Raw genomic sequence first — 19,432 nt, forward strand, 5'->3', positions numbered from 1 at the left:
ATGCTAAGAATACGAATGAATTCTGCGCATGTGCGTGAACTTCGCTTGTAAAATTTCGAATAAATATAGAAATATTTTGATGTTAAATTCTATTTTTGACGTAGATGATTTGAAATTATTCAATTTATCTCTAGCAATGATAGAGAAAACTGGATAAAATAAATTTTTTAAAAAAATAAGAAAGAAAAATATTTAAAAATATCTGTCGGCGTCAAGCCTCGAACTGAAGACCTGCACAACTAAGAGCTACACTCTACCGATAAAGCCACCAAGCCTCGTAACCTGGCAGCTTCTGAAGTGTCTAAGAATCTCATTACGACTGTCCAATAAAATTTTAAATACGGTGTCAATCTGGTCTGAAAGCACAATGCTAAGAATACGAATGAATTCTGCGCATGTGCGTGAACTTCGCTCGTAAATTTTAAAATAAATATAGAAATATTTTGATATTAAATTCTATTTTTGACGTAGATGATTTGAAAATATTCAATTTATCTCTAGCAATGATAGAGAAAACTGGATAAAATAAATTTTTTTAAAAAATAAGAAAGAAAAATATTTAAAAATATCTGTCGGCTTCGAGCCTCGAACTGAAGACCTGCAAAACTAAGAGCTACACTCTACCGATAAAGCCACCAAGCCTCGTAACCTGGCAGCTTCTGAAGTGTCTAAGAATCTCATTATGACTGTCCAGTAAAATTTTAAATACGGTGTCAATCTGGTCTGAAAGCACAATGCTAAGAATACGAATGAATTCTGCGCATGTGCGTGAACTTGGCTCGTAAAATTTTGAATAAATATAGAAATATTTTGATATTAAATTCTATTTTTGACTTAGATGATTTGGAATTATTCAATTTATCTCTAGGTATGACGGAGAAAACTGGCTAAAACAAAATAAAAAAAAAAAAAAAGGAAAATATATAAAAATATTTGTCGGCTTCGAGCCTCGAACTGAAGACCTGCAAAACTAAGAGCTACACTCTACCGATAAAGCCACCAAGCCTCGTAACCTGGCAGCTTCTGAAGTGTCTAAGAATCTCATTACGACTTACCAGTAAAATTTTAAATACGGTTTCAATCTGGTCTAAAAGCACAATGCTATGAATACGAATGAATTCTGCGCATGTGCGTGAACTTGGCTCGTAAAATTTCGAATAAATATAGAAATATTTTGATATTAAATTCTATTTTTGACGTGAATGATTTGAAATTATTCAATTTATCTCTAGCAATAATAGAGAAAACTGGATAAAATAAATTTTTTTTAAAAAATAAGAAAGAAAAATATTTAAAAATATCTGTCGGCGTCAAGCCTCGAACTGAAGACCTGCACAACTAAGAGCTACACTCTACCGATCCAGCCACCAAGCCTCGTAACCTGACAGCTTCTGAAGTGTCTAAGAATCTCATTACGACTGTCCAATAAATTTTAAATACGGTGTCAATCTGGTCTGCAAGCACAATGCTAAGAATACGAATGAATTCTGCGCATATGCGTGAACTTGGCTCGTAAAATTTCGAATAAATATAGAAATATTTTGATATTAAATTCTATTTTTGACGTAGATGATTTGAAATTATTCAATTTATCTCTAGCAATGATAGAGAAAACTGGATAAAATAATTTTTTTAAAAAAATAAGAAAGAAAAATATTTAAAAATATCTGTCGGCTTCGAGCCTCGAACTGAAGACCTGCAAAACTAAGAGCTACACTCTACCGATAAAGCCACCAAGCCTCGTAACCTGGCAGCTTCTGAAGTGTCTAAGAATCTCATTATGACTGTCCAGTAAAATTTTAAATACGGTGTCAATCTGGTCTGAAAGCACAATGCTAAGAATACGAATGAATTCTGCGCATGTGCGTGAACTTGGCTCGTAAAATTTTGAATAAATATAGAAATATTTTGATATTAAATTCTATTTTTGACTTAGATGATTTGGAATTATTCAATTTATCTCTAGGTATGACGGAGAAAACTGGCTAAAACAAAATTAAAAAAAAAAGGAAAATATATAAAAATATTTGTCGGCTTTTAGCCTCGAACTGAAGACCTGCAAAACTAAGAGCTACACTCTACCGAACAAGCCACCAAGCCTCGTAACCCGACAGCTTCTGAAGTGTCTAAGAATCTCATTACGACTTACCAGTAAAATTTTAAATACGGTTTCAATCTGGTCTAAAAGCACAATGCTATGAATACGAATGAATTCTGCGCATGTGCGTGAACTTGGCTCGTAAAATTTCGAATAAATATAGAAATATTTTGATATTAAATTCTATTTTTGACGTGAATGATTTGAAATTATTCAATTTATCTCTAGCAATAATAGAGAAAACTGGATAAAATAAATTTTTTTTTAAAAAATAAGAAAGAAAAATATTTAAAAATATCTGTCGGCGTCAAGCCTCGAACTGAAGACCTGCACAACTAAGAGCTACACTCTACCGATCCAGCCACCAAGCCTCGTAACCTGACAGCTTCTGAAGTGTCTAAGAATCTCATTACGACTGTCCAATAAATTTTAAATACGGTGTCAATCTGGTCTGCAAGCACAATGCTAAGAATACGAATGAATTCTGCGCATATGCGTGAACTTGGCTCGTAAAATTTCGAATAAATATAGAAATATTTTGATATTAAATTCTATTTTTGACGTAGATGATTTGAAATTATTCAATTTATCTCTAGCAATGATAGAGAAAACTGGATAAAATAATTTTTTTAAAAAAATAAGAAAGAAAATTATTTAAAAATATCCGTCGGCTTCGAGCCTCGAACTGAAGACCTGCAGAACTAAGAGCTACACTCTACCGATCCAGCCACCAAGCCTCGTAACCTGACAGCTTCTGAAGTGTCTAAGAATCTCATTACGACTGTCCAGTAAAATTTTAAATACGGTTTCAATCTGGTCTAAAAGCACAATGCTATGAATACGAATGAATTCTGCGCATGTGCGTGAACTTGGCTCGTAAAATTTCGAATAAATATAGAAATATTTTGATATTAAATTCTATTTTTGACGTGAATGATTTGAAATTATTCAATTTATCTCTAGCAATGATAGAGAAAACTGGATAAAATAATTTTTTTAAAAAAATAAGAAAGAAAAATATTTAAAAATATCTGTCGGCTTCGAGCCTCGAACTGAAGACCTGCAAAACTAAGAGCTACACTCTACCGATAAAGCCACCAAGCCTCGTAACCTGGCAGCTTCTGAAGTGTCTAAGAATCTCATTATGACTGTCCAGTAAAATTTTAAATACGGTGTCAATCTGGTCTGAAAGCACAATGCTAAGAATACGAATGAATTCTGCGCATGTGCGTGAACTTCGCTTGTAAAATTTCGAATAAATATAGAAATATTTTGATGTTAAATTCTATTTTTGACGTAGATGATTTGAAATTATTCAATTTATCTCTAGCAATGATAGAGAAAACTGGATAAAATAAATTTTTTAAAAAAATAAGAAAGAAAAATATTTAAAAATATCTGTCGGCGTCAAGCCTCGAACTGAAGACCTGCACAACTAAGAGCTACACTCTACCGATAAAGCCACCAAGCCTCGTAACCTGGCAGCTTCTGAAGTGTCTAAGAATCTCATTACGACTGTCCAATAAAATTTTAAATACGGTGTCAATCTGGTCTGAAAGCACAATGCTAAGAATACGAATGAATTCTGCGCATGTGCGTGAACTTCGCTCGTAAATTTTAAAATAAATATAGAAATATTTTGATATTAAATTCTATTTTTGACGTAGATGATTTGAAAATATTCAATTTATCTCTAGCAATGATAGAGAAAACTGGATAAAATAAATTTTTTTAAAAAATAAGAAAGAAAAATATTTAAAAATATCTGTCGGCTTCGAGCCTCGAACTGAAGACCTGCAAAACTAAGAGCTACACTCTACCGATAAAGCCACCAAGCCTCGTAACCTGGCAGCTTCTGAAGTGTCTAAGAATCTCATTATGACTGTCCAGTAAAATTTTAAATACGGTGTCAATCTGGTCTGAAAGCACAATGCTAAGAATACGAATGAATTCTGCGCATGTGCGTGAACTTGGCTCGTAAAATTTTGAATAAATATAGAAATATTTTGATATTAAATTCTATTTTTGACTTAGATGATTTGGAATTATTCAATTTATCTCTAGGTATGACGGAGAAAACTGGCTAAAACAAAATAAAAAAAAAAAAAAGGAAAATATATAAAAATATTTGTCGGCTTCGAGCCTCGAACTGAAGACCTGCAAAACTAAGAGCTACACTCTACCGATAAAGCCACCAAGCCTCGTAACCTGGCAGCTTCTGAAGTGTCTAAGAATCTCATTACGACTTACCAGTAAAATTTTAAATACGGTTTCAATCTGGTCTAAAAGCACAATGCTATGAATACGAATGAATTCTGCGCATGTGCGTGAACTTGGCTCGTAAAATTTCGAATAAATATAGAAATATTTTGATATTAAATTCTATTTTTGACGTGAATGATTTGAAATTATTCAATTTATCTCTAGCAATAATAGAGAAAACTGGATAAAATAAATTTTTTTTAAAAAATAAGAAAGAAAAATATTTAAAAATATCTGTCGGCGTCAAGCCTCGAACTGAAGACCTGCACAACTAAGAGCTACACTCTACCGATCCAGCCACCAAGCCTCGTAACCTGACAGCTTCTGAAGTGTCTAAGAATCTCATTACGACTGTCCAATAAATTTTAAATACGGTGTCAATCTGGTCTGCAAGCACAATGCTAAGAATACGAATGAATTCTGCGCATATGCGTGAACTTGGCTCGTAAAATTTCGAATAAATATAGAAATATTTTGATATTAAATTCTATTTTTGACGTAGATGATTTGAAATTATTCAATTTATCTCTAGCAATGATAGAGAAAACTGGATAAAATAATTTTTTTAAAAAAATAAGAAAGAAAAATATTTAAAAATATCTTTCGGCTTCGAGCCTCGAACTGAAGACCTGCAAAACTAAGAGCTACACTCTACCGATAAAGCCACCAAGCCTCGTAACCTGGCAGCTTCTGAAGTGTCTAAGAATCTCATTATGACTGTCCAGTAAAATTTTAAATACGGTGTCAATCTGGTCTGAAAGCACAATGCTAAGAATACGAATGAATTCTGCGCATGTGCGTGAACTTGGCTCGTAAAATTTTGAATAAATATAGAAATATTTTGATATTAAATTCTATTTTTGACTTAGATGATTTGGAATTATTCAATTTATCTCTAGGTATGACGGAGAAAACTGGCTAAAACAAAATTAAAAAAAAAAGGAAAATATATAAAAATATTTGTCGGCTTTTAGCCTCGAACTGAAGACCTGCAAAACTAAGAGCTACACTCTACCGAACAAGCCACCAAGCCTCGTAACCCGACAGCTTCTGAAGTGTCTAAGAATCTCATTACGACTTACCAGTAAAATTTTAAATACGGTTTCAATCTGGTCTAAAAGCACAATGCTATGAATACGAATGAATTTTGCGCATGTGCGTGAACTTGGCTCGTAAAATTTTGAATAAATATAGAAATATTTTGATATTAAATTCTATTTTTGACTTAGATGATTTGGAATTATTCAATTTATCTCTAGGTATGAGGGAGAAAACTGGCTAAAACAAAATTAAAAAAAAAGGAAAATATATAAAAATATTTGTCGGCTTTGTGCCTCGAACTGAGAACCTGCAAAACTAAGAGCTACACTCTACCGATCCAGCCACCAAGCCTCGTAACCTGACAGCGTCTGAAGTGTCTAAGAATCTCATTACGACTGTCCAGTAAAATTTTAAATACGGTGTCAATCTGGTCTGAAAGCGCAATGCTAAGAATACGAACGAATTCTGCGCATGTGCGTGAACTTCGCTTGTAAAATTTCGAATAAATATATAAATATTTTGATGTTAAATTCTATTTTTGACGTAGATGGTTTGAAATTATTCAATTTATCTCTAGCAATGATAGAGAAAACTGGATAAAATAAATTTTTTAAAAAAATAAGAAAGAAAAATATTTAAAAATATCCGTCGGCTTCGAGCCTCGAACTGAAGACCTGCAGAACTAAGAGCTACACTCTACCGATCCAGCCACCAAGCCTCGTAACCTGACAGCTTCTGAAGTGTCTAAGAATCTCATTACGACTGTCCAGTAAAATTTTAAATACGGTGTCAATCTGGTCTGAAAGCACAATGCTAAGAATACGAATGAATTCTGCGCATGTGCGTGAACTTCGCTCGTAAAATTTAAAATAAATATAGAAATATTTTGATATTAAATTCTATTTTTGACGTAGATGATTTGGAATTATTCAATTTATCTCTAGGAATGACGGAGAAAACTGGCTAAAACAAAATTAAAAAAAAAAAGGAAAATATATAAAAATATTTGTCGGCTTTGAGCCTCGAACTGAAGACCTGCAAAACTAAGAGCTACACTCTACCGAACAAGCCACCAAGCCTCGTAACCCGACAGCTTCTGAAGTGTCTAAGAATCTCATTACGACTGTCCAATAAATTTTAAATACGGTGTCAATCTGGTCTGCAAGCACAATGCTAAGAATACGAATGAATTCTGCGCATATGCGTGAACTTGGCTCGTAAAATTTCGAATAAATATAGAAATATTTTGATATTAAATTCTATTTTTGACGTAGATGATTTGAAATTCTTTAATTTATCTCTAGGAATGACGGAGGAAACTGGCTAAAACAAAATTTAATAAAAAGGAAAATATATAAAAATATTTGTCGGCTTCGAGCCTCGAACTGAGAACCTGCAAAACTAAGAGCTACACTCTACCGATCCAGCCACCAAGCCTCGTAACCTGACAGCTTCTGAAGTGTCTAAGAATCTCATTACGACTGTCCAGTAAAATTTTAAATACGGTGTCAATCTGGTCTGAAAGCACAATGCTAAGAATACGAATGAATTCTGCGCATGTGCGTGAACTTCGCTTGTAAAATTTCGAATAAATATAGAAATATTTTGATGTTAAATTCTATTTTTGACGTAGATGATTTGAAATTATTCAATTTATCTCTAGCAATGATAGAGAAAACTGGATAAAATAATTTTTTAAAAAAAATAAGAAAGAAAAATATTTAAAAATATCTGTCGGCGTCAAGCCTCGAACTGAAGACCTGCAAAACTAAGAGCTACACTCTACCTATCCAGCCACCAAGCCTCATAACCTGACAGCTTCTGAAGTGTCTAAGAATCTCATTACGACTGTCCAATAAATTTCAAATACGGTGTCAATCTGGTCTGCAAGCTCAATGCTAAGAATACGAATGAATTCTGCGCATATGCGTGAACTTGGCTCGTAAAATTTCGAATAAATATAGAAATATTTTGATATTAAATTCTATTTTTGACGTAGATGATTTGAAATTCTTCAATTTATCTCTAGGAATGACGGAGGAAACTGGCTAAAACAAAATTTAATAAAAAGGAAAATATATAAAAATATTTGTCGTCTTCGAGCCTCGAACTGAGAACCTGCAAAACTAAGAGCTACACTCTACCGACCCAGCCACCAAGCCTCGTAACCTGACAGCTTCTGAAGTGTCTAAGAATCTCATTACGACTGTCCAGTAAAATTTTAAATACGGTGTCAATCTGGTCTGAAAGCGCAATGCTAAGAATACGAATGAATTCTGCGCATGTGCGTGAACTTCGCTTGTAAAATTTCGAATAAATATAGAAATATTTTGATGTTAAATTCTATTTTTGACGTAGATGATTTGAAATTATTCAATTTATCTCTAGCAATGATAGAGAAAACTGGATAAAATAATTTTTTAAAAAAAATAAGAAAGAAAAATATTTAAAAATATCTGTCGGCGTCAAGCCTCGAACTGAAGACCTGCAAAACTAAGAGCTACACTCTACCGATCCAGCCACCAAGCCTCGTAACCTGACAGCTTCTGAAGTGTCTAAGAATCTCATTACGACTGTCCAATAAATTTTAAATACGGTGTCAATCTGGTCTGCAAGCACAATGCTAAGAATACGAATGAATTCTGCGCATATGCGTGAACTTGGCTCGTAAAATTTCGAATAAATATAGAAATATTTTGATATTAAATTCTATTTTTGACGTAGATGATTTGAAATTCTTCAATTTATCTCTAGGAATGACGGAGGACTCTGGCTAAAACAAAATTTAATAAAAAGGAAAATATATAAAAATATTTGTCGGCTTCGAGCCTCGAACTGAGAACCTGCAAAACTAAGAGCTACACTCTACCGACCCAGCCACCAAGCCTCGTAACCTGACAGCTTCTGAAGTGTCTAAGAATCTCATTACGACTGTCCAGTAAAATTTTAAATACGGTGTCAATCTGGTCTGAAAGCGCAATGCTAAGAATACGAATGAATTCTGCGCATGTGCGTGAACTTCGCTTGTAAAATTTCGAATAAATATAGAAATATTTTGATGTTAAATTCTATTTTTGACGTAGATGATTTGAAATTATTCAATTTATCTCTAGCAATGATAGAAAAAACTGGATAAAATAATTTTTTTAAAAAAATAAGAAAGAAAAATATTTAAAAACATCTGTCGGCTTCGAGCCTCGAACTGAAGACCTGCAGAACTAAGAGCTACACTCTACCGATCCAGCCACCAAGCCTCGTAACCTGACAGCTTCTGAAGTGTCTAAGAATCTCATTACGACTGTCCAGTAAAATTTTAAATACGGTGTCAATCTGGTCTGAAAGCACAATGCTAAGAATACGAATGAATTCTGCGCATGGGCGTGAACTTCGCTCGTAAAATTTAAAATAAATATAGAAATATTTTGATATTAAATTCTATTTTTGACGTAGATGATTTGAAAATATTCAATTTATCTCTAGCAATGATAGAGAAAACTGGATAAAATAATTTTTTTTAAAAAAATAAGAAAGAAAAATATTTAAAAATATCTGTCGGCTTCGAGCCTCGAACTGAAGACCTGCAAAACTAAGAGCTACACTCTACCGATAAAGCCACCAAGCCTCGTAACCTGGCAGCTTCTGAAATGTCTAAGAATCTCATTACGACTGTCCAGTAAAATTTTAAATACGGTGTCAATCTGGTCTGAAAGCACAATGCTAAGAATACGAATGAATTCTGCGCATGTGCTTGAACTTGGCTCGTAAAATTTCGAATAAATATAGAAATATTTTGATATTAAATTCTATTTTTGACGTAGATGATTTGAAATTCTTCAATTTATCTCTAGGAATGACGGAGGAAACTGGCTAAAACAAAATTTAATAAAAAGGAAAATATATAAAAATATTTGTCGGCTTCGAGCCTCGAACTGAGAACCTGCAAAACTAAGAGCTACACTCTACCGATCCAGCCACCAAGCCTCGTAACCTGGCAGCTTCTGAAATGTCTAAGAATCTCATTACGACTGTCCAGTAAAATTTTAAATACGGTGTCAATCTGGTCTGAAAGCACAATGCTAAGAATACGAATGAATTCTGCGCATGTGCGTGAACTTGGCTCGTAAAATTTAGAATAAATATAGAAATATTTTGATATTAAATTCTATTTTTGACTTAGATGATTTGGAATTATTCAATTTATCTCTAGGTATGACGAAGAAAACTGGCTAAAACAAAATTAAAAAAAAAAAGGAAAATATATAAAAATATTTGTCGGCTTTGAGCCTCGAACTGAAGACCTGCCAAACTAAGAGCTACACTCTACCGAACAAGCCACCAAGCCTCGTAACCCGACAGCTTCTGAAGTGTCTAAGAATCTCATTACGACTTACCAGTAAAATTTTAAATACGGTTTCAATCTGGTCTAAAAGCACAATGCTATGAATACGAATGAATTCTGCGCATGTGCGTGAACTTGGCTCGTAAAATTTCGAATAAATATAGAAATATTTTGATATTAAATTCTATTTTTGACTTAGATAATTGGAATTATTCAATTTATCTCGAGGAATGACGGAGGAAACTGGCTAAAACAAAATAAAAAAAAAAAGGAAAATATATAAAAATATTTGTCGGCTTCGAGCCTCGAACTGAGAACCTGCAAAACTAAGAGCTACACTCTACCGATCCAGCCACCAAGCCTCGTAACCTGACAGCTTCTGAAGTGTCTAAGAATCTCATTACGACTGTCCAGTAAAATTTTAAATACGGTGTCAATCTGGTCTGAAAGCGCAATACTAAGAATACGAATGAATTCTGCGCATGTGCGTGAACTTCGCTTGTAAAATTTCGAATAAATATAGAAATATTTTGATGTTAAATTCTATTTTTGACGTAGATGATTTGAAATTATTCAATTTATCTCTAGCAATGATAGAGAAAACTGGATAAAATAAATTTTTTAAAAAAATAAGAAAGAAAAATATTTAAAAATATCTGTCGGCTTCGAGCCTCGAACTGAAGACCTGCAGAACTAAGAGCTACACTCTACCGATCCAGCCACCAAGCCTCGTAACCTGACAGCTTCTGAAGTGTCTAAGAATCTCATTACGACTGTCCAGTAAAATTTTAAATACGGTGTCAATCTGGTCTGAAAGCGCAATGCTAAGAATACGAATGAATTCTGCGCATGTGCGTGAACTTCGCTTGTAAAATTTCGAATAAATATAGAAATATTTTGATGTTAAATTCTATTTTTGACGTAGATGATTTGAAATTCTTCAATTTATCTCTAGGAATGACGGAGGAAACTGGCTAAAACAAAATTTAATAAAAAGGAAAATATATAAAAATATTTGTCGGCTTCGAGCCTCGAACTGAGAACCTGCAAAACTAAGAGCTACACTCTACCGAACAAGCCACCAAGCCTCGTAACCCGACAGCTTCTGAAGTGTCTAAGAATCTCATTACGACTTACCAGTAAAATTTTAAATACGGTTTCAATCTGGTCTAAAAGCACAATGCTATGAATACGAATGAATTCTGCGCATGTGCGTGAACTTGGCTCGTAAAATTTCGAATAAATATAGAAATATTTTGATATTAAATTCTATTTTTGACTTAGATGATTTGGAATTATTCAATTTATCTCTAGGAATGACGGAGAAAACTGGCTAAAACAAAAAAAAAAAAAAAAAAAAAAAAAGGAAAATATATAAAAATATTTGTCGGCTTCGAGCCTCGAACTGAAGACCTGCAAAACTAAGAGCTACACTCTACCGAACAAGCCACCAAGCCTCGTAACCCGACAGCTTCTGAAGTGTCTAAGAATCTCATTACGACTTACCAGTAAAATTTTAAATACGGTTTCAATCTGGTCTAAAAGCACAATGCTATGAATACGAATGAATTCTGCGCATGTGCGTGAACTTGGCTCATAAAATTTCGAATAAATATAGAAATATTTTGATATTAAATTCTATTTTTGACTTAGATGATTTGGAATTATTCAATTTATCTCTAGCAATGATAGAGAAAACTGGATAAAATAAATTTTTTTAAAAAATAAGAAAGAAAAATATTTAAAAATATCTGTCGGCTTCGAGCCTCGAACTGAAGACCTGCAAAACTAAGAGCTACACTCTACCGATCCAGCCACCAAGCCTCGTAACCTGACAGCTTCTGAAGTGTCTAAGAATCTCATTACGACTTTCCAGTAAAATTTTAAATACGGTGTCAATCTGGTCTGCAAGCACAATGCTAAGAATACGAATGAATTCTGCGCATATGCGTGAACTTGGCTCGTAAAATTTCGAATAAATATAGAAATATTTTGATATTAAATTCTATTTTTGACGTAGATGATTTGAAATTCTTCAATTTATCTCTAGGAATGACGGAGGACTCTGGCTAAAACAAAATTTAATAAAAAGGAAAATATATAAAAATATTTGTCGGCTTCGAGCCTCGAACTGAGAACCTGCAAAACTAAGAGCTACACTCTACCGACCCAGCCACCAAGCCTCGTAACCTGACAGCTTCTGAAGTGTCTAAGAATCTCATTACGACTGTCCAGTAAAATTTTAAATACGGTGTCAATCTGGTCTGAAAGCGCAATGCTAAGAATACGAATGAATTCTGCGCATGTGCGTGAACTTCGCTTGTAAAATTTCGAATAAATATAGAAATATTTTGATGTTAAATTCTATTTTTGACGTAGATGATTTGAAATTATTCAATTTATCTCTAGCAATGATAGAAAAAACTGGATAAAATAATTTTTTTAAAAAAATAAGAAAGAAAAATATTTAAAAACATCTGTCGGCTTCGAGCCTCGAACTGAAGACCTGCAGAACTAAGAGCTACACTCTACCGATCCAGCCACCAAGCCTCGTAACCTGACAGCTTCTGAAGTGTCTAAGAATCTCATTACGACTGTCCAGTAAAATTTTAAATACGGTGTCAATCTGGTCTGAAAGCACAATGCTAAGAATACGAATGAATTCTGCGCATGGGCGTGAACTTCGCTCGTAAAATTTAAAATAAATATAGAAATATTTTGATATTAAATTCTATTTTTGACGTAGATGATTTGAAAATATTCAATTTATCTCTAGCAATGATAGAGAAAACTGGATAAAATAATTTTTTTTAAAAAAATAAGAAAGAAAAATATTTAAAAATATCTGTCGGCTTCGAGCCTCGAACTGAAGACCTGCAAAACTAAGAGCTACACTCTACCGATAAAGCCACCAAGCCTCGTAACCTGGCAGCTTCTGAAATGTCTAAGAATCTCATTACGACTGTCCAGTAAAATTTTAAATACGGTGTCAATCTGGTCTGAAAGCACAATGCTAAGAATACGAATGAATTCTGCGCATGTGCTTGAACTTGGCTCGTAAAATTTCGAATAAATATAGAAATATTTTGATATTAAATTCTATTTTTGACGTAGATGATTTGAAATTCTTCAATTTATCTCTAGGAATGACGGAGGAAACTGGCTAAAACAAAATTTAATAAAAAGGAAAATATATAAAAATATTTGTCGGCTTCGAGCCTCGAACTGAGAACCTGCAAAACTAAGAGCTACACTCTACCGATCCAGCCACCAAGCCTCGTAACCTGGCAGCTTCTGAAATGTCTAAGAATCTCATTACGACTGTCCAGTAAAATTTTAAATACGGTGTCAATCTGGTCTGAAAGCACAATGCTAAGAATACGAATGAATTCTGCGCATGTGCGTGAACTTGGCTCGTAAAATTTAGAATAAATATAGAAATATTTTGATATTAAATTCTATTTTTGACTTAGATGATTTGGAATTATTCAATTTATCTCTAGGTATGACGAAGAAAACTGGCTAAAACAAAATTAAAAAAAAAAAGGAAAATATATAAAAATATTTGTCGGCTTTGAGCCTCGAACTGAAGACCTGCCAAACTAAGAGCTACACTCTACCGAACAAGCCACCAAGCCTCGTAACCCGACAGCTTCTGAAGTGTCTAAGAATCTCATTACGACTTACCAGTAAAATTTTAAATACGGTTTCAATCTGGTCTAAAAGCACAATGCTATGAATACGAATGAATTCTGCGCATGTGCGTGAACTTGGCTCGTAAAATTTCGAATAAATATAGAAATATTTTGATATTAAATTCTATTTTTGACTTAGATAATTGGAATTATTCAATTTATCTCGAGGAATGACGGAGGAAACTGGCTAAAACAAAATAAAAAAAAAAAGGAAAATATATAAAAATATTTGTCGGCTTCGAGCCTCGAACTGAGAACCTGCAAAACTAAGAGCTACACTCTACCGATCCAGCCACCAAGCCTCGTAACCTGACAGCTTCTGAAGTGTCTAAGAATCTCATTACGACTGTCCAGTAAAATTTTAAATACGGTGTCAATCTGGTCTGAAAGCGCAATACTAAGAATACGAATGAATTCTGCGCATGTGCGTGAACTTCGCTTGTAAAATTTCGAATAAATATAGAAATATTTTGATGTTAAATTCTATTTTTGACGTAGATGATTTGAAATTATTCAATTTATCTCTAGCAATGATAGAGAAAACTGGATAAAATAAATTTTTTAAAAAAATAAGAAAGAAAAATATTTAAAAATATCTGTCGGCTTCGAGCCTCGAACTGAAGACCTGCAGAACTAAGAGCTACACTCTACCGATCCAGCCACCAAGCCTCGTAACCTGACAGCTTCTGAAGTGTCTAAGAATCTCATTACGACTGTCCAGTAAAATTTTAAATACGGTGTCAATCTGGTCTGAAAGCGCAATGCTAAGAATACGAATGAATTCTGCGCATGTGCGTGAACTTCGCTTGTAAAATTTCGAATAAATATAGAAATATTTTGATGTTAAATTCTATTTTTGACGTAGATGATTTGAAATTCTTCAATTTATCTCTAGGAATGACGGAGGAAACTGGCTAAAACAAAATTTAATAAAAAGGAAAATATATAAAAATATTTGTCGGCTTCGAGCCTCGAACTGAGAACCTGCAAAACTAAGAGCTACACTCTACCGAACAAGCCACCAAGCCTCGTAACCCGACAGCTTCTGAAGTGTCTAAGAATCTCATTACGACTTACCAGTAAAATTTTAAATACGGTTTCAATCTGGTCTAAAAGCACAATGCTATGAATACGAATGAATTCTGCGCATGTGCGTGAACTTGGCTCGTAAAATTTCGAATAAATATAGAAATATTTTGATATTAAATTCTATTTTTGACTTAGATGATTTGGAATTATTCAATTTATCTCTAGGAATGACGGAGAAAACTGGCTAAAACAAAAAAAAAAAAAAAAAAAAAAAGGAAAATATATAAAAATATTTGTCGGCTTCGAGCCTCGAACTGAAGACCTGCAAAACTAAGAGCTACACTCTACCGAACAAGCCACCAAGCCTCGTAACCCGACAGCTTCTGAAGTGTCTAAGAATCTCATTACGACTTACCAGTAAAATTTTAAATACGGTTTCAATCTGGTCTAAAAGCACAATGCTATGAATACGAATGAATTCTGCGCATGTGCGTGAACTTGGCTCATAAAATTTCGAATAAATATAGAAATATTTTGATATTAAATTCTATTTTTGACTTAGATGATTTGGAATTATTCAATTTATCTCTAGCAATGATAGAGAAAACTGGATAAAATAAATTTTTTTAAAAAATAAGAAAGAAAAATATTTAAAAATATCTGTCGGCTTCGAGCCTCGAACTGAAGACCTGCAAAACTAAGAGCTACACTCTACCGATCCAGCCACCAAGCCTCGTAACCTGACAGCTTCTGAAGTGTCTAAGAATCTCATTACGACTTTCCAGTAAAATTTTAAATACGGTGTCAATCTGGTCTGAAAGCGCAATGCTAAGAATACGAATGAATTCTGCGCATATGCGTGAACTTCGCTTGTAAAATTTCGAATAAATATAGAAATATTTTGATGTTAAATTCTATTTTTGACGTAGATGATTTGAAATTATTCAATTTATCTCTAGCAATGATAGAGAAAACTGGATAAAATAAATTTTTTAAAAAAATAAGAAAGAAAAATATTTAAAAATATCTGTAGGCTTCGAGCCTCGAACTGAAGACCTGCAGAACTAAGAGCTACACTCTACCGATCCAGCCACCAAGCCTCGTAACCCGACAGCTTCTGAAGTGTCTAAAAATCTCATTACGACTGTCCAGTAAAATTTTAAATACGGTGTCAATCTGGTCTGAAAGCACAATGCTAAGAATACGAATGAATTCTGCGCATGTGCGTGAACTTGGCTCGTAAAATTTTGAATAAATATAGAAATATTTTGATATTAAATTCTATTTTGACTTAGATGATTTGGAATTATTCAATTTATCTCTAGGTATGACGGAGAAAACTGGCTAAAACAAAATTAAAAAAAAAAGGAAAATATATAAAAATATTTGTCGGCTTTTAGCCTCGAACTGAAGACCTGCAAAACTAAGAGCTACACTCTACCGAACAAGCCACCAAGCCTCGTATCCCGACAGCTTCTGAAGTGTCTAAGAATCTCATTACGACTTACCAGTAAAATTTTAAATACGGTGTCAATCTGGTCTGAAAGCACAATGCTAAGAATACGAATGAATTCTGCGCATGTGCGTGAACTTCGCTCGTAAAATTTAAAATAAATATAGAAATACTTTGATATTAAATTCTATTTTTGACGTAGATGATTTGAAAATATTCAATTTATCTCTAGCAATGATAGAGAAAACTGGATAAAATAAATTTTTTTAAAAAATAAGAATGAAAAATATTTAAAAATATCTGTCGGCTTCGAGCCTCGAACTGAAGACCTGCAAAACTAAGAGCTACACTCTACCGATAAAGCCACCAAGCCTCGTAACCTGGCAGCTTCTGAAGTGTCTAAGAATCTCATTACGACTGTCCAGTAAAATTTTAAATACGGTGTCAATCTGGTCTGAAAGCATAATGCTAAGAATACGAATGAATTCTGCGCATGTGCGTGAACTTGGCTCGTAAAATTTTGAATAAATATAGAAATATTTTGATATTAAATTCTATTTTTGACTTAGATGATTTGGAATTATTCAATTTATCTCTAGGTATGACGGAGAAAACTGGCTAAAACAAAATTAAAAAAAAAAAAGGAAAATATATAAAAATATTTGTCGGCTTTGAGCCTCGAACTGAAGACCTGCCAAACTAAGAGCTACACTCTACCGAACGAGCCACCAAGCCTCGTAACCCGACAGCTTCTGAAGTGTCTAAGAATCTCATTACGACTTACCAGTAAAATTTTAAATACGGTTTCAATCTGGTCTAAAAGCACAATGCTATGAATACGAATGAATTCTGCGCATGTGCGTGAACTTGGCTCATAAAATTTCGAATAAATATAGAAATATTTTGATATTAAATTCTATTTTTGACTTAGATGATTTGGAATTATTCAATTTATCTCTAGCAATGATAGAGAAAACTGGATAAAATAAATTTTTTTAAAAAATAAGAAAGAAAAATATTTAAAAATATCTGTCGGCTTCGAGCCTCGAACTGAAGACCTGCAAAACTAAGAGCTACACTCTACCGATCCAGCCACCAAGCCTCGTAACCTGACAGCTTCTGAAGTGTCTAAGAATCTCATTACGACTTTCCAGTAAAATTTTAAATACGGTGTCAATCTGGTCTGAAAGCGCAATGCTAAGAATACGAATGAATTCTGCGCATATGCGTGAAGTTCGCTTGTAAAATTTCGAATAAATATAGAAATATTTTGATGTTAAATTCTATTTTTGACGTAGATGATTTGAAATTATTCAATTTATCTCTAGCAATGATAGAGAAAACTGGATAAAATAAATTTTTTAAAAAAATAAGAAAGAAAAATATTTAAAAATATCTGTCGGCTTCGAGCCTCGAACTGAAGACCTGCAGAACTAAGAGCTACACTCTACCGATCCAGCCACCAAGCCTCGTAACCCGACAGCTTCTGAAGTGTCTAAAAATCTCATTACGACTGTCCAGTAAAATTTTAAATACGGTGTCAATCTGGTCTGAAAGCACAATGCTAAGAATACGAATGAATTCTGCGCATGTGCGTGAACTTGGCTCGTAAAATTTTGAATAAATATAGAAATATTTTGATATTAAATTCTATTTTTGACTTAGATGATTTGGAATTATTCAATTTATCTCTAGGTATGACGGAGAAAACTGGCTAAAACAAAATTAAAAAAAAAAAGGAAAATATATAAAAATATTTGTCGTCTTTGAGCCTCGAACTGAAGACCTGCAAAACAAAGAGCTACACTCTACCGAACAAGCCACCAAGCCTCGTAACCCGACAGCTTCTGAAGTGTCTAAGAATCTCATTACGACTTACCAGTAAAATTTTAAATACGGTTTCAATCTGGTCTAAAAGCACAATGCTATGAATACGAATGAATTCTGCGCATGTGCGTGAACTTGGCTCATAAAATTTCGAATAAATATAGAAATATTTTGATATTAAATTCTATTTTTGACGTAGATGATTTGAAATTCTTCAATTTATCTCTAGGAATGACGGAGGAAACTGGCTAAAACAAAATTTAATAAAAAGGAAAATATATAAAAATATTTGTCGGCTTCGAGCCTCGAACTGAGAACCTGCAAAACTAAGAGCTACACTCTACCGATCCAGCCACCAAGCCTCGTAACCTGACAGCTTCTGAAGTGTCTAAGAATCTCATTACGACTGTCCAGTAAAATTTTAAATACGGTGTCAATCTGGTCTGAAAGCGCAATGCTAAGAATACGAATGAATTCTGCGCATGTGCGTGAACTTGGCTCGAGAAATTTCGAATAAATATAGAAATATTTTGATATTAAATTCTATTTTTGACTTAGATGATTTGGAATTATTCAATTTATCTCTAGCAATCATAGAGAAAACTGGATAAAATAAATTTTTTTAAAAAATAAGAAAGAAAAATATTTAAAAATATCTTTCGGCTTCGAGCCTCGAACTGAAGACCTGCAAAACTAAGAGCTACACTCTACCGATCCAGCCACCAAGCCTCGTAACCTGACAGCTTCTGAAGTGTCTAAGAATCTCATTACGACTGTCCAGTAAAATTTTAAATACGGTGTCAATCTGGTCTGAAAGCGCAATGCTAAGAATACGAATGAATTCTGCGCATGTGCGTGAACTTGGCAAGTAAAATTTCGAATAAATATAGAATTATTTTGATGTTAAATTCTATTTTTGACGTAGATGATTTGAAATTATTCAATTTATCTCTAGCAATGATAGAGAAAACTGGATAAAATAAATTTTTTAAAAAAATAAGAAAGAAAAATATTTAAAAATATCTGTCGGCTTCTAGCCTCGAACTGAAGACCTGCAAAACTAAGAGCTACACTCTACCGATCCAGCCACCAAGCGTCGTAACCTAATCGCTTCTGAAGTGTCTAAGAATCTCATTACGACTGTCCAGTAAAATTGTAAATACGGTGTCAATCTGGTCTGAAAGCACAATGCTAAGAATACGAATGAATTCTGCGCATGTGCGTGAACTTGGCTCGTAAAATTTCGAATAAATATAGAAATATTTTGATATTAAATTCTATTTTTGACTTAGATGATTTGGAATTATTCAATTTATCTCTAGCAATGATAGAGAAAACTGGATAAAATAAATTTTTTTAAAAAAATAAGAAAGAAAAATATTTAAAAATATCTGTCGGCTTCGAGCCTCGAACTGAAGACCTGCAAAACTAAGAGCTACACTCTACCGATCCAGCCACCAAGCCTCGTAACCTGACCGCTTCTGAAGTGTCTAAGAATCTCATTACGACTGTCCAGTAAAATTTTAAATACGGTGTCGATCTGGCCTGAAAGCACAATGCTAAGAATACGAATGAATTCTGCGCATGTACGTGAACTTGGCTCGTAAAATTTCGAATAAATATAGAAATATTTTGATATTAATTTCCATTTTTGACTTAGATGATTTGGAATTATTCAATTTATCTCT

The sequence above is a fragment of the Argiope bruennichi genome, chromosome X1, assembly GCF_947563725.1.
Source record: "Argiope bruennichi chromosome X1, qqArgBrue1.1, whole genome shotgun sequence".
NCBI lineage: Eukaryota > Metazoa > Arthropoda > Arachnida > Araneae > Araneidae > Argiope > Argiope bruennichi.